Source organism: Palaemon carinicauda, chromosome 33 (genome assembly GCF_036898095.1).
Source record: "Palaemon carinicauda isolate YSFRI2023 chromosome 33, ASM3689809v2, whole genome shotgun sequence".
Taxonomy (NCBI): domain Eukaryota; kingdom Metazoa; phylum Arthropoda; class Malacostraca; order Decapoda; family Palaemonidae; genus Palaemon; species Palaemon carinicauda.
In genome coordinates this window covers 79,359,265-79,369,681 of record NC_090757.1, presented here as the reverse complement: position 1 = coordinate 79,369,681, position 10,417 = coordinate 79,359,265, and positions in this window count along the sequence as shown.

The window sequence follows — 10,417 nt, the reverse complement described above, 5'->3', positions numbered from 1 at the left end:
ATATTTTAACCAGCACTATTTACTTTGGAGAGAAAGTCAATGGATGAATGGATGAAAGGCTGGTGAGAGGATTGTCGTATGTGGGCTCTTTTGGAAAGGCAGGCTGGATCTCTTCCTCCCATACAATGGTATGCCCTTATATGCATCCTAATACAATCTGGAAACTTCCAGCTGATTCTAGCAAAGAATTCTTTATGCGTGTGCACAAGATATGGGCGGGCTCTCGCGACGTCAGTGTTGCTAACTTGACAGTTTGAAGCATGGTTTTATCGTCGCTTAATGATAGAAACTCTCAGCTAACTCCACCCACCTCCTCTCGTTACATTAAAAAAAAATAATAAGTTCAGCCGAGAACCTTGATGCCTCTTTCAATCAAGTGGAAACATGATGCAATGCTTTGTGTGTGTCATACAGCATGCCTTTTAACAAGTTACATAAGATTTCGTAACCGAACTACGTGAAATAAAAATTTAATTCTTTGAAATAACGTAACCTTACATATACTGAATTGAATTGAAATAAAACCAAATGAATGATGGCAGTGCTATGTAATTTACATATATTTACTTAATCCTATAGGAGTGGGACCGACCTTACGCGCTGGCTACATATCTCTTAAATACACAAATGAAATATGTGAATAAAATAATCTATTTTTATGTTTGACCAGCTTCATAACATAGCTCCTCCCCAAAAAAATTATTTATTTCAGACCTGAATCCACCAATTCAGCCACAGATAAAATAATATGCAACCACGTTCTCTATACCAGCTATACGCTTTGCATTAATACTATATGGTTGCAAGCATAATGACCATCTAGATAACCTTTGATTAATAATCATTTTATTAACAAAAGATAAAGGATTGTGATTAGATTAATTCTTCATTCACTAGCCTATTTATATAAACTTCAAATTTTCTTATTACTGTGACCAGTGCTAGTAGTTTCTTTTCAACTGTCGAATAGGCCCATGGATACTTCTTCAGCTTTGACGGCATAAAACAGACGAGGTGAAGAACTCCTTCCTCGCCTTCTTGCAATATGACAGTCCCAGTCCCATTGTTTGACGCTTCCACTTGGATAAGGAATTTATTGTTGAAATCCTGTGCTTGCAGTTCCAGTTTCGAAATTAATATGGCCCTTATCACGTCGAAAGATTCCTGGCACTCGCTGGTCCATACAGACTTTTTCTTGCGGTTAGTCAAGTGTGTCAATGGTGCAAATACAGACAAAAAATTCGGGCAAAACCGTCTGTAGAATCCTGCCATCCCTAAAAACTGTTGTTTTTACTTCCTCGTAGTGGGGGATGAAGCTTTATTTATTCCATCAACATCAGCGGCTGCCAGGATGATTTGCCCTCTTCAGATTTCGAATCCTAAGTACCAAACTGTTGCCTTTAAGAATTTACTCTTCTCAAGGTTAATCGTCAGATGTACTCCTCGCAACTTTTGAAATACCTTTGCCAGGATTCAGAGATGTTCTTCTCAGGTTGATGAATATATGACAATATCATCAAGATATACCCCTCCTCATTCAATCGATCCTAGAAGGTTATCCATCACTCGTTGGAAGGTGGTGGGTGCGTTTATTATACCAAATGGCATACCTGTGTGTGGATATAACACAAACAGGGTTATAAAAGCTGATAATAATTTTCCAAGGTCGTCCAAAGGAATATAATAAGAGCCTCGCAACACGTAGATCTTAAAAAAGAACCTCGCTTGTCGAGTAATTGGTCTATGAGTGGCAATGGATAATTGTCAGCCACACTGATCGAATTCAACTTTCGATAGTCCGTACACATCCCGAAAGATCCATCGGATGTTTTTACGAGCAGGCAAGGAAAACTATAAGGGCTAGAGCTTTGTATGGGTAATCCGCTTTGCAACAAATAGACCATTTCTTTTCTTATGACATCTTGGTGTTATGGCAACAACCGATAGGCGAGTTGTTTGAATGGTTTTTCCGTGGTCTTAAGGTGTATCTCATGCCTAGTCAAGTGGATTCCTTTCAGTCGTCTCAGACCATTTCATTGAACGGCTTAATTCCTCTTGCTGCTCCTTGTTTAAATGGGTTCATTTTTCTTCTAATTACCTATTGATGGACGAATTATTCATTTTGCTGATGGCCACTACCTCATATCTATCGTCATCTTCCCTGGATGGAATGGTTTGTGCCATACATACCTGTGAATATTCAGTCTTGTTTTCGCTAAAGTATGGTTTCAGTAAATCAACATGTACCTTCCTTTGGCTTCTCCTTCTTGCTGGTATTTCGATAACGTAGGTCAGGTCACTGATCTTCTCCAAAATCTGGAATAGTTGTTGGGACTTGTTGGTGAAAGGGAATCTCCTTATTGATAAGAAAACCAGCTCCTGTTGTCCTACCGCAAACTGTCTGTTCTTAGTTTCCATATCAAACTTGGGTTCAGGTTTGTAGAGAAAACTTTTTTATCTTGCCAATCCTTTTCCTCAAGTTCTTGACATATTCTCCATTGTTTTCCTCACAATCTTTCCATTTTTCTACCAACACTTTAATCGGTCCTGTTACTTCTCATCCAAACACCATTTTATTCGGGCTACATCCCATGCTTTCTTGGTAAGCATTGCGTACCTTAAATAACAACAAAGGTAGCCCAATGTCCCATTCATTTCCTGTTTCATTGCAGTACTTTGTTTACATGCTCTTTAGGGTTTGATGAAACTGCTCTAACGCACTCTGGGTCTCCGGGTGATAGGCAGTGGACAGTTGTAGTCTCACATCCAACAGTTATATCAAGTCCTGAAACATTTTTGACGTGAAATTTGTCCCTCGGTCACTCTGAACGGTTTTCTGATTCCTAAACTCTATAAATAAGTCTAATAACATCTCGGCGATTACTTTGGCACTGATGTTCCTAACAGGTATGGCTTCTGGGTATCTTATCATTTGAAACATCAATGGTAACATATATTCCTGGCCTTTATTCATTCTCGGTAACAGCCCAAAAATGTCGATCATAACCTTGCTGATGGGTTTCTCCTCGTGCTTCAATCCGGTGTGAGGGAGCCCTCTTGATGAACTCGTTAGGCTTTCCAGCCATCTGACAAAAGTGACATGCACGGCCAAACTTTCTCACATACTTATACATGCGAGGCCAGAAAAAATATCTCATAATCTTTTCCGTTGTCTATCTTATTCCCATGTGTCCCGTGTCATGTGCTATGGCAATCACCTTGTCTTCTCAGCGGTGCGGGAATCAATAACTGATGGTATATGCCCCATTCGGCATTCCCAGGGATATAGGTGTCTCTATACTTCCTCATAAGCAATCCGCTCTTGAGGTAATTACTGGTAGGACACTATGTCACCTCCATCTCATCCAACCACATGGTACAATAATTCTGTTAATGTCGTATCCTTCCGGTGCAATCCTATCAGCCTTTTCCGACTCACTTGTCCTACTTCTAATGCTAAGATTCCTATTTCCTTCAAGTCCATTACTTCCTTGTCTTGCTGTTCATTCATTTATCGTTCCTCTTCTTTTGGGTTGTCTTGGGAGCTCTCTTCTTGTTTAATATCATGGGAAATCTCTTCTTCCGTAGATAAATACTACAAGTTCATCGTTTTTTCGGTTTCTAAGTCTTCATCGGTAGCTACTTTCTTTGTCATACTCCAAGTCATCACAGAACTAGCAAAGAGATTCGGGTACTCCTTCTCGAGTTCAGTCGAAGGACTTTACTTCAGGGGTTTCTCCTTTACAATAATACAAGGCACAAGTGACGCTCCACCAACCTCATTTGCAAGTAGGACTTCTACTCCTACGACAGCTAATGATTCCTTTACCACAAAATAAAAATGACCTGTCTCCAATTCGCATGACAGTTTCAAAAAGAAAATAGGGGTAACTTCCTCACCTCTTATTCTCTTGAAAATTACAAAACCTCATGTGAGATACTGTTCCACCCTCTGGTGTGCACATCCCGTCAACACACTGTGATTATATCCCGTGTCACGAAACATCTTGACCAGGATCTGCTCGCTCCCATCTAGAGCAGCTAACATACCTTCATAAATATACAGTTTAAAGGCCTCCACGTTTTTGGGGGTTGTCCTGTTCATCATGTAAGTGTTAACTGGTTTATTTTCCTTGTCAATCTTTCCCATTTGATTCTATGTATTCGTATTCTGTGAAGTTGAATTATCCTTAACTACTTGGGTGAATAATTTGGGTTGATTTGACCAACAATCCTTACTGATATAGCCTTTTTTGCCACACTCATAACAGACGTTATTAATCTTCTGCACGTCTTTCACCTTACCTGAAGGAGGAAGATTCGACGAATGTTGTTGTGGTACTATAATGTTTTGCTTTGGAATAATACCAGTGGTACTTATGCAGTAACTATTAAATGTTTAGGAATTCCGCCTAAATATAGTTCTAGCACTATCAGTTCTTCTAAATAAGCCATCTCACTTACTTTGGCTGCCTCTATCCATCTAAAAAACATCATTTTACCTGATAAGCGTAATAGAGGAAAGTCTTTTTCTTGTCCCTCTACAAACTTAGGAAACTTTCATTACAGTATTCATGGTGTTATGTATTTTGTACTGTAATACTATATGCGCTATGGGTATTAAGAGTAATGTAGCACAGTATTGCATCAATAGAATATGTTTAGACATGCAGAATAAAAGGTAGCATATGTTAGGAAGGATTTAATCATTAGTTAATTTTGCAAATTTAGGATATGATTTTTCTTGTTATGGGATATGATTGATAAGCTGAGGGTAATTAACCTTAGTTTATTATACAAGTTAAACAACAAGTTATATAGCATTGCCGAGCCAACATGTGGAGAGTGGGGGAGAAATGCGGAAGACTCTGTGGTCACGTGACTTACCCAAACATAAACAACAGATATCATTTACAAACTTAGACAGCGTACCAAACAATATTCATACACTGATTACATACGAAATCCTGACCACAACATTCACATATTGTTACATCTCCCTTCTTTTAAATTTTCTCAACAAAATCTTGGAAGAACTTTTCCTCTACATAAATGGTCCCTGCAACATACATTTAATCCTACATACCTAATTGGCTCTTTAAATTTATCACAAATAATCCTCAAGATATTGAGGTTTCCTTACAACACGACCACTTCTGGTTCTTTGTGATTCTAGGTTATCAGCTTCAGGAATTATAAAAGATTTATTTGCAACATCATTCGTATTTACATCAGTTTCAATTTCAATATCAGAATCGAAATAGTTATCAGTTACTGTCTCTGATGTCTTTCTCAAAAATTTACGATTTCTAAAATATACTTTGCCTTCTACTTCTATTTTGTATTTCCTTTTTGCAACCTCTTTTATTACTTACCCAAACATAAACAACAGATATCATTTACAAACTTAGACAGCGTACCAAACAATATTCATACACTGATTACATACGAAATCCTGACCACAACATTCACATATTGTTACACTTCTTACTTTTGTATTGCAGTAAGATCCAATTTTCCGAGTGATGCTCATTTGTTATTTTTGTATTGTCGTGTACGAGTTTTGTTTACATATTATCACTCGAAACTCACAAGTTCTCAAAGTAGATCAGACATGTAAGCCTGAGAGAACTTAAACGTATTTTGATATGGTCTCTGATTAGATCTCATCTACCAGAAGACAAGTTGGCGAAAATGCTGGGATAGGAATTTTCTCAACTAATAATAAACATTGCTATTACAGGTGAGTGACCTGATATCAAGTAAGTGTAATGTAGGCCAAATAATACACATTTGGTGAAGATGCTGGAATAGGAATATTCTCAACTAATAATAAACATTGTTATTCCAGGTGAGTGAGCTGATATCAAGTAAGTGTAATGTAGGCCAAACACTACATATTTGGCGACAAGGGAACCCATTCAGAGAAGCAGGAGCAGAAGAGCCAACCAGAAGATATAACCCCATGCAGCAGGAAGACAACTAGATTTAAGTCCTTGCAGCAGGAATATAGTAAACTAGAGGAAAGCCACAACATATTTCTACATTCAACTTCAATGTCAGGAAAGAAGCAAACATCATACCATAATACTTATCATTTGTTGGGACCAGGTATGGTAGGATTTAAATTTATTACCAGTAGGCATTGGGTGGTAAAATCTCATCATAAGCCAAAGATAGCTTACATAAAGCAAAAAATGTAGAACTGTTCAGGTTGGTTGCACAAACACACAAAAGGTGCAACTAGCATAGGAATTAGGTTAGAATTATCTCTGTTAGGAAGTAACGAGTTAATTTTGTAGATTTCATTTGCCTAACCTAATTCAGGTAAGAAGTTAAAATGCCCCTGAACATCGAACATCCAGAGAAGTTCAGCACTGTTGCTGAACCCAATTCTGTTGCAACACGATGGCAACAGGGGTGTGAGTAATTTAAGATTTACATTGAAGCTTTATGTAGTAGGAAAGATGTACAGAAGGAGTTATTACTGCACATAGCCAGTAGAGAGGTTCGGGAAGTGTTTAAAACACTACAACCTACCGATGACACTATTGGAGGTGTGATTCAGGCTCTTACTACCTATTTTGCCCCTCAGGTTAATAAGAAATTTTCAAATGTATCAATTTGCAGCACAGGCATATCAGAAAGACCACGAGAGTCTTGGTGCATTTGTGACTAGACTTAAAAATCATACTGTTTCATGTGAATTTCCAGAGTTAGAAAATGTTATCATAGGTCGCATTATTGCCCATTGCACATCACAATAGCTAGGAAAAAAATTGTGACAAGATAAAGATTTAACTCTAGAGAAGGTGTTGATTATAGATGGAGATCTAGAAACATCAAATATGCAAAGTAATATAATAGGTAATTCTACAAGCAATAGAATGGAAAATTTTGAAATTAGCAAGATAGGCTCAAAGTTGAAAGACAATGAGAATCAGAGAAATAATACATCAAAGCCTAGTAATGGGAAAGTGCCAAACTGTAATGCTCAAAATATCAGAATCAGACCTATAGGCAGATGCAACAGGATAAACCCAAATTCTATAAGTATGGTGAAACTGGTCATCTTACATATGAAGCAAGAAAATGCCCTGCTACATGACAAAAATGCCAGAATTGTAGGGAGATGGGACATTTTTCAAATGTTTATAGATTCCCTAAACAGCACGCAAAGTAAATAAATGCAGCAGTTGATACTATAGCCCAATAGAATAATGTAAAAAATATTCATAATAATCAGCTAGGAAAAAAATTGTGACAAGATAAAGATTTAACTCTAGAGAAGGTGTAGATTATAGATGGAGATCTAGAAACATCAAATATGCAAAGTAATATAATAGGTAATTCTACAAGCAATAGAATGGAAAATTTTGAAATTAGCAAGATAGGCTCAGAGTTGAAAGACAATGAGAATCAGAGAAATAATACATCAAAGCCTAGTAATGGGAAAGTGCCAAACTGTAATGCTCAAAATATCAGAATCAGACCTATAGGCAGATGCAACAGGATAAACCCAAATTCTATAAGTATGGTGAAACTGGTCATCTTACATATGAAGCAAGAAAATACCCTGCTACATGACAAAAATGCCAGAATTGTAGGGAGATGGGACATTTTTCAAATGTTTATAGATTCCCTAAACAGCACGCAAAGTAAATAAATGCAGCAGTTGATACTATAGCCCAATAGAATAATGTAAAAAATATTCATAATAATCAGGGTGTGTCAGAAAAAGATTTTGTGTTTTGCATTAATTTTGCCAAGAAAGGTGCAAAGAAACAGTTATTGGTAGAAGTGATCATAAATGATAAACCAATTGCAATGCAAGTTGACACAGTAGCTGATGTATCAATTATGTCTGATAAAACAGTTAAACCCATTCCTATTTTGATATTAGAAGGTGCAAATAGATTTTGAAAGGTATTAATGGTTTTGATATTGAAGTAATAGGTGTTTCGAACGTAGAAGTACAGTATAAAGATCAGAAGCTAGACAAAGTGCTATTAACGGTAAGTTAAGGTAAAGGATAAACTTTAATAGGTTTTGATTGGCTACATTATTCAAAATTAGATTGGCCTATTATTTTGAAGGTTAAGGTACACAAAATGAACACAAAAATAAAGTGTCTGTGGATAATAATCTATCAAAGTTTCAACATCTATTTGAAGATAAAGTTGGCACATTAAAGAACGCAAAGGCAATTTTATTTATAAATCAGATAGTACTCATAGATTTTTTTCTCCAAGACCTGTACCATATGCATTGAAAAGTACAGTTAAAACAGAAATTAAAAGGTCAGAAAGTGAAGGTTCCTGGGAAAAAGTTACACTCAGATTGGGCTATACTATTAGTTCCTATTGTGGACGAAAATAGTCAGGTTATGATATGTGGAAATTACAAAGTAACATTGATTTTTTAAGTAATATATCTCAAAGAGTTGTTGTTGATAGGCCCCATAGTGAATATAGGAATGTGATATCCGGTGTTCCACAGGATAGTGTTCTTGGCCCATTACTTTTCATACACATGACATGTGGTTTGGCCTAGAAAACAAGCTTGTTGCACATGCAGATGATGCTACTTTCTTTGCATCAATTCCATCCCCTAGATATAGATCTGGGGTTGATGAATCCCTTAATAGAGATTTAGCTAAAATTAGTGCATGGTGCAAATTATGGGGTATGAAGTTGAATCCTAATAAAACTCAAAGTATGATTGTAAGTAGGTCAAGGACGGTGGCTCCTCAACATCCAAATCTCAGCATTGATAATGTTTCTTTAAAATTGTATGACTCTTTTAAACTTTTAGGTGTGATTCTCGACCGCAAATTTACTTTTGAGAAACACATGTGGTCTGTGTCTTCTTCAATTGCACAAAAAATTGGCTTATTGAGAAAGTCTTACAAGATTTTTGGTGATCAATCTATTCCGAAGAAGTGTTTTAATTCTTTCATTCTACCTTGTTTTGAGTATTGTTCTCCTGTCTGGTGCTCAGCTGCTGATTCTCATCTTAATTTGTTGGACAGAAAATTTTGGTCTATTAAATTTCTTATTCCTGATCTTGATATTAATCTTTGGCACTGTCGTTCAATTAGTCATTATTCATGTTGCATAAGATTTTTCATAACTCTGACCATCCTTTATATTCAGATCTCCCTGGACAATTCTATCCTGTTCGTAATACTAGGCAGGCAGTTTATTCTAATAGCCTGGCCTTCTACATCATGAGGCTCAATACTACATAGTATTCTACCCTAATCGGGTAGTTGAATCAGTAGAACTTCAAAAGTTCAAAGTTGGAGCAAATGTTTTTATGTTGACCAGGCTAACATGAGTCTTTTTATGGTTTATATATGACACATCTGTTTTTGATGTTGTTAATAGTTTATATAGGACATATCTGTTTTGACGTTGTTATTGTTTTAGGAATGATTTATTGTTAATTTATTCTCATCATTTATTCATTTCCTTATTTCCTCTCCTCACTGGGCTATTTTTCTCTATTGGAGCCCTTGGGCGTATAGCATCTTGCTTTTCCAACTAGGGTTGTAGCTTGGATAATAATAATAATAATAATAATAATAATAATAATAATAAAAAAATAATAATAATAATAATAATAATAATAATAATACCTTTCTGAATGAGGGTTTAGAGTGAAATTGGACAAAATTTTTTTTTTAAAGAATCAAGCAGAAAATAACTCCACCTACATTTCTAGTATATTATCAAATGTATGTACCAGTTAAATTAGTTTGTGATTCATGGATAAAAGGTTTAGGTGCAGTATTATCTCATGTAATGCCAGATGGAACAGAAAAGCCAGTCACTTTCGCTTCTTGAGTATTGAACAAGGCAGAAAGGAATTATTCACAAATGAAAAAAGAAAGTTTACCATTATTGTATGGAGTTAAGAAATTTCTTATGTATTTTCATGGAAGGAATAAGTTCACACTTGTTACAGATCATAAACCTTTGTTAGCAATATTGGGTCCAAAAACAAGTTTTCCTATGTTGGTAGCTGCAAGACTACAACGTTGGGCAATTACGTTAGCCGCATATCATTATGATATAGAATATCATCCTACATCAACATGGGTAATGTAGATGCGTTATCTAGATTTCCAGTAGACAAATCACCAGAAGAGTATGATGACAGTATATCACTGGTTTGTGTTTATGATGCACACATTACAGCCAAGGATATTGCACACAAAACTAAGAAAGAGCCAATACTTAGTGAGGTTTTAGAGAGTTTAATGATAAGTAGCTGCTTATGTAGAAGTGAGGAAAATTGTAAATCCTATAAAGATATATGGAGAAAAATGAGCATAGCACAAGGTTGTCTAATGAAAAGGTCAAGCGTAATTATTCCTAGTTCACTGAGGTATAAGGTTTTGTCTGTAATACAT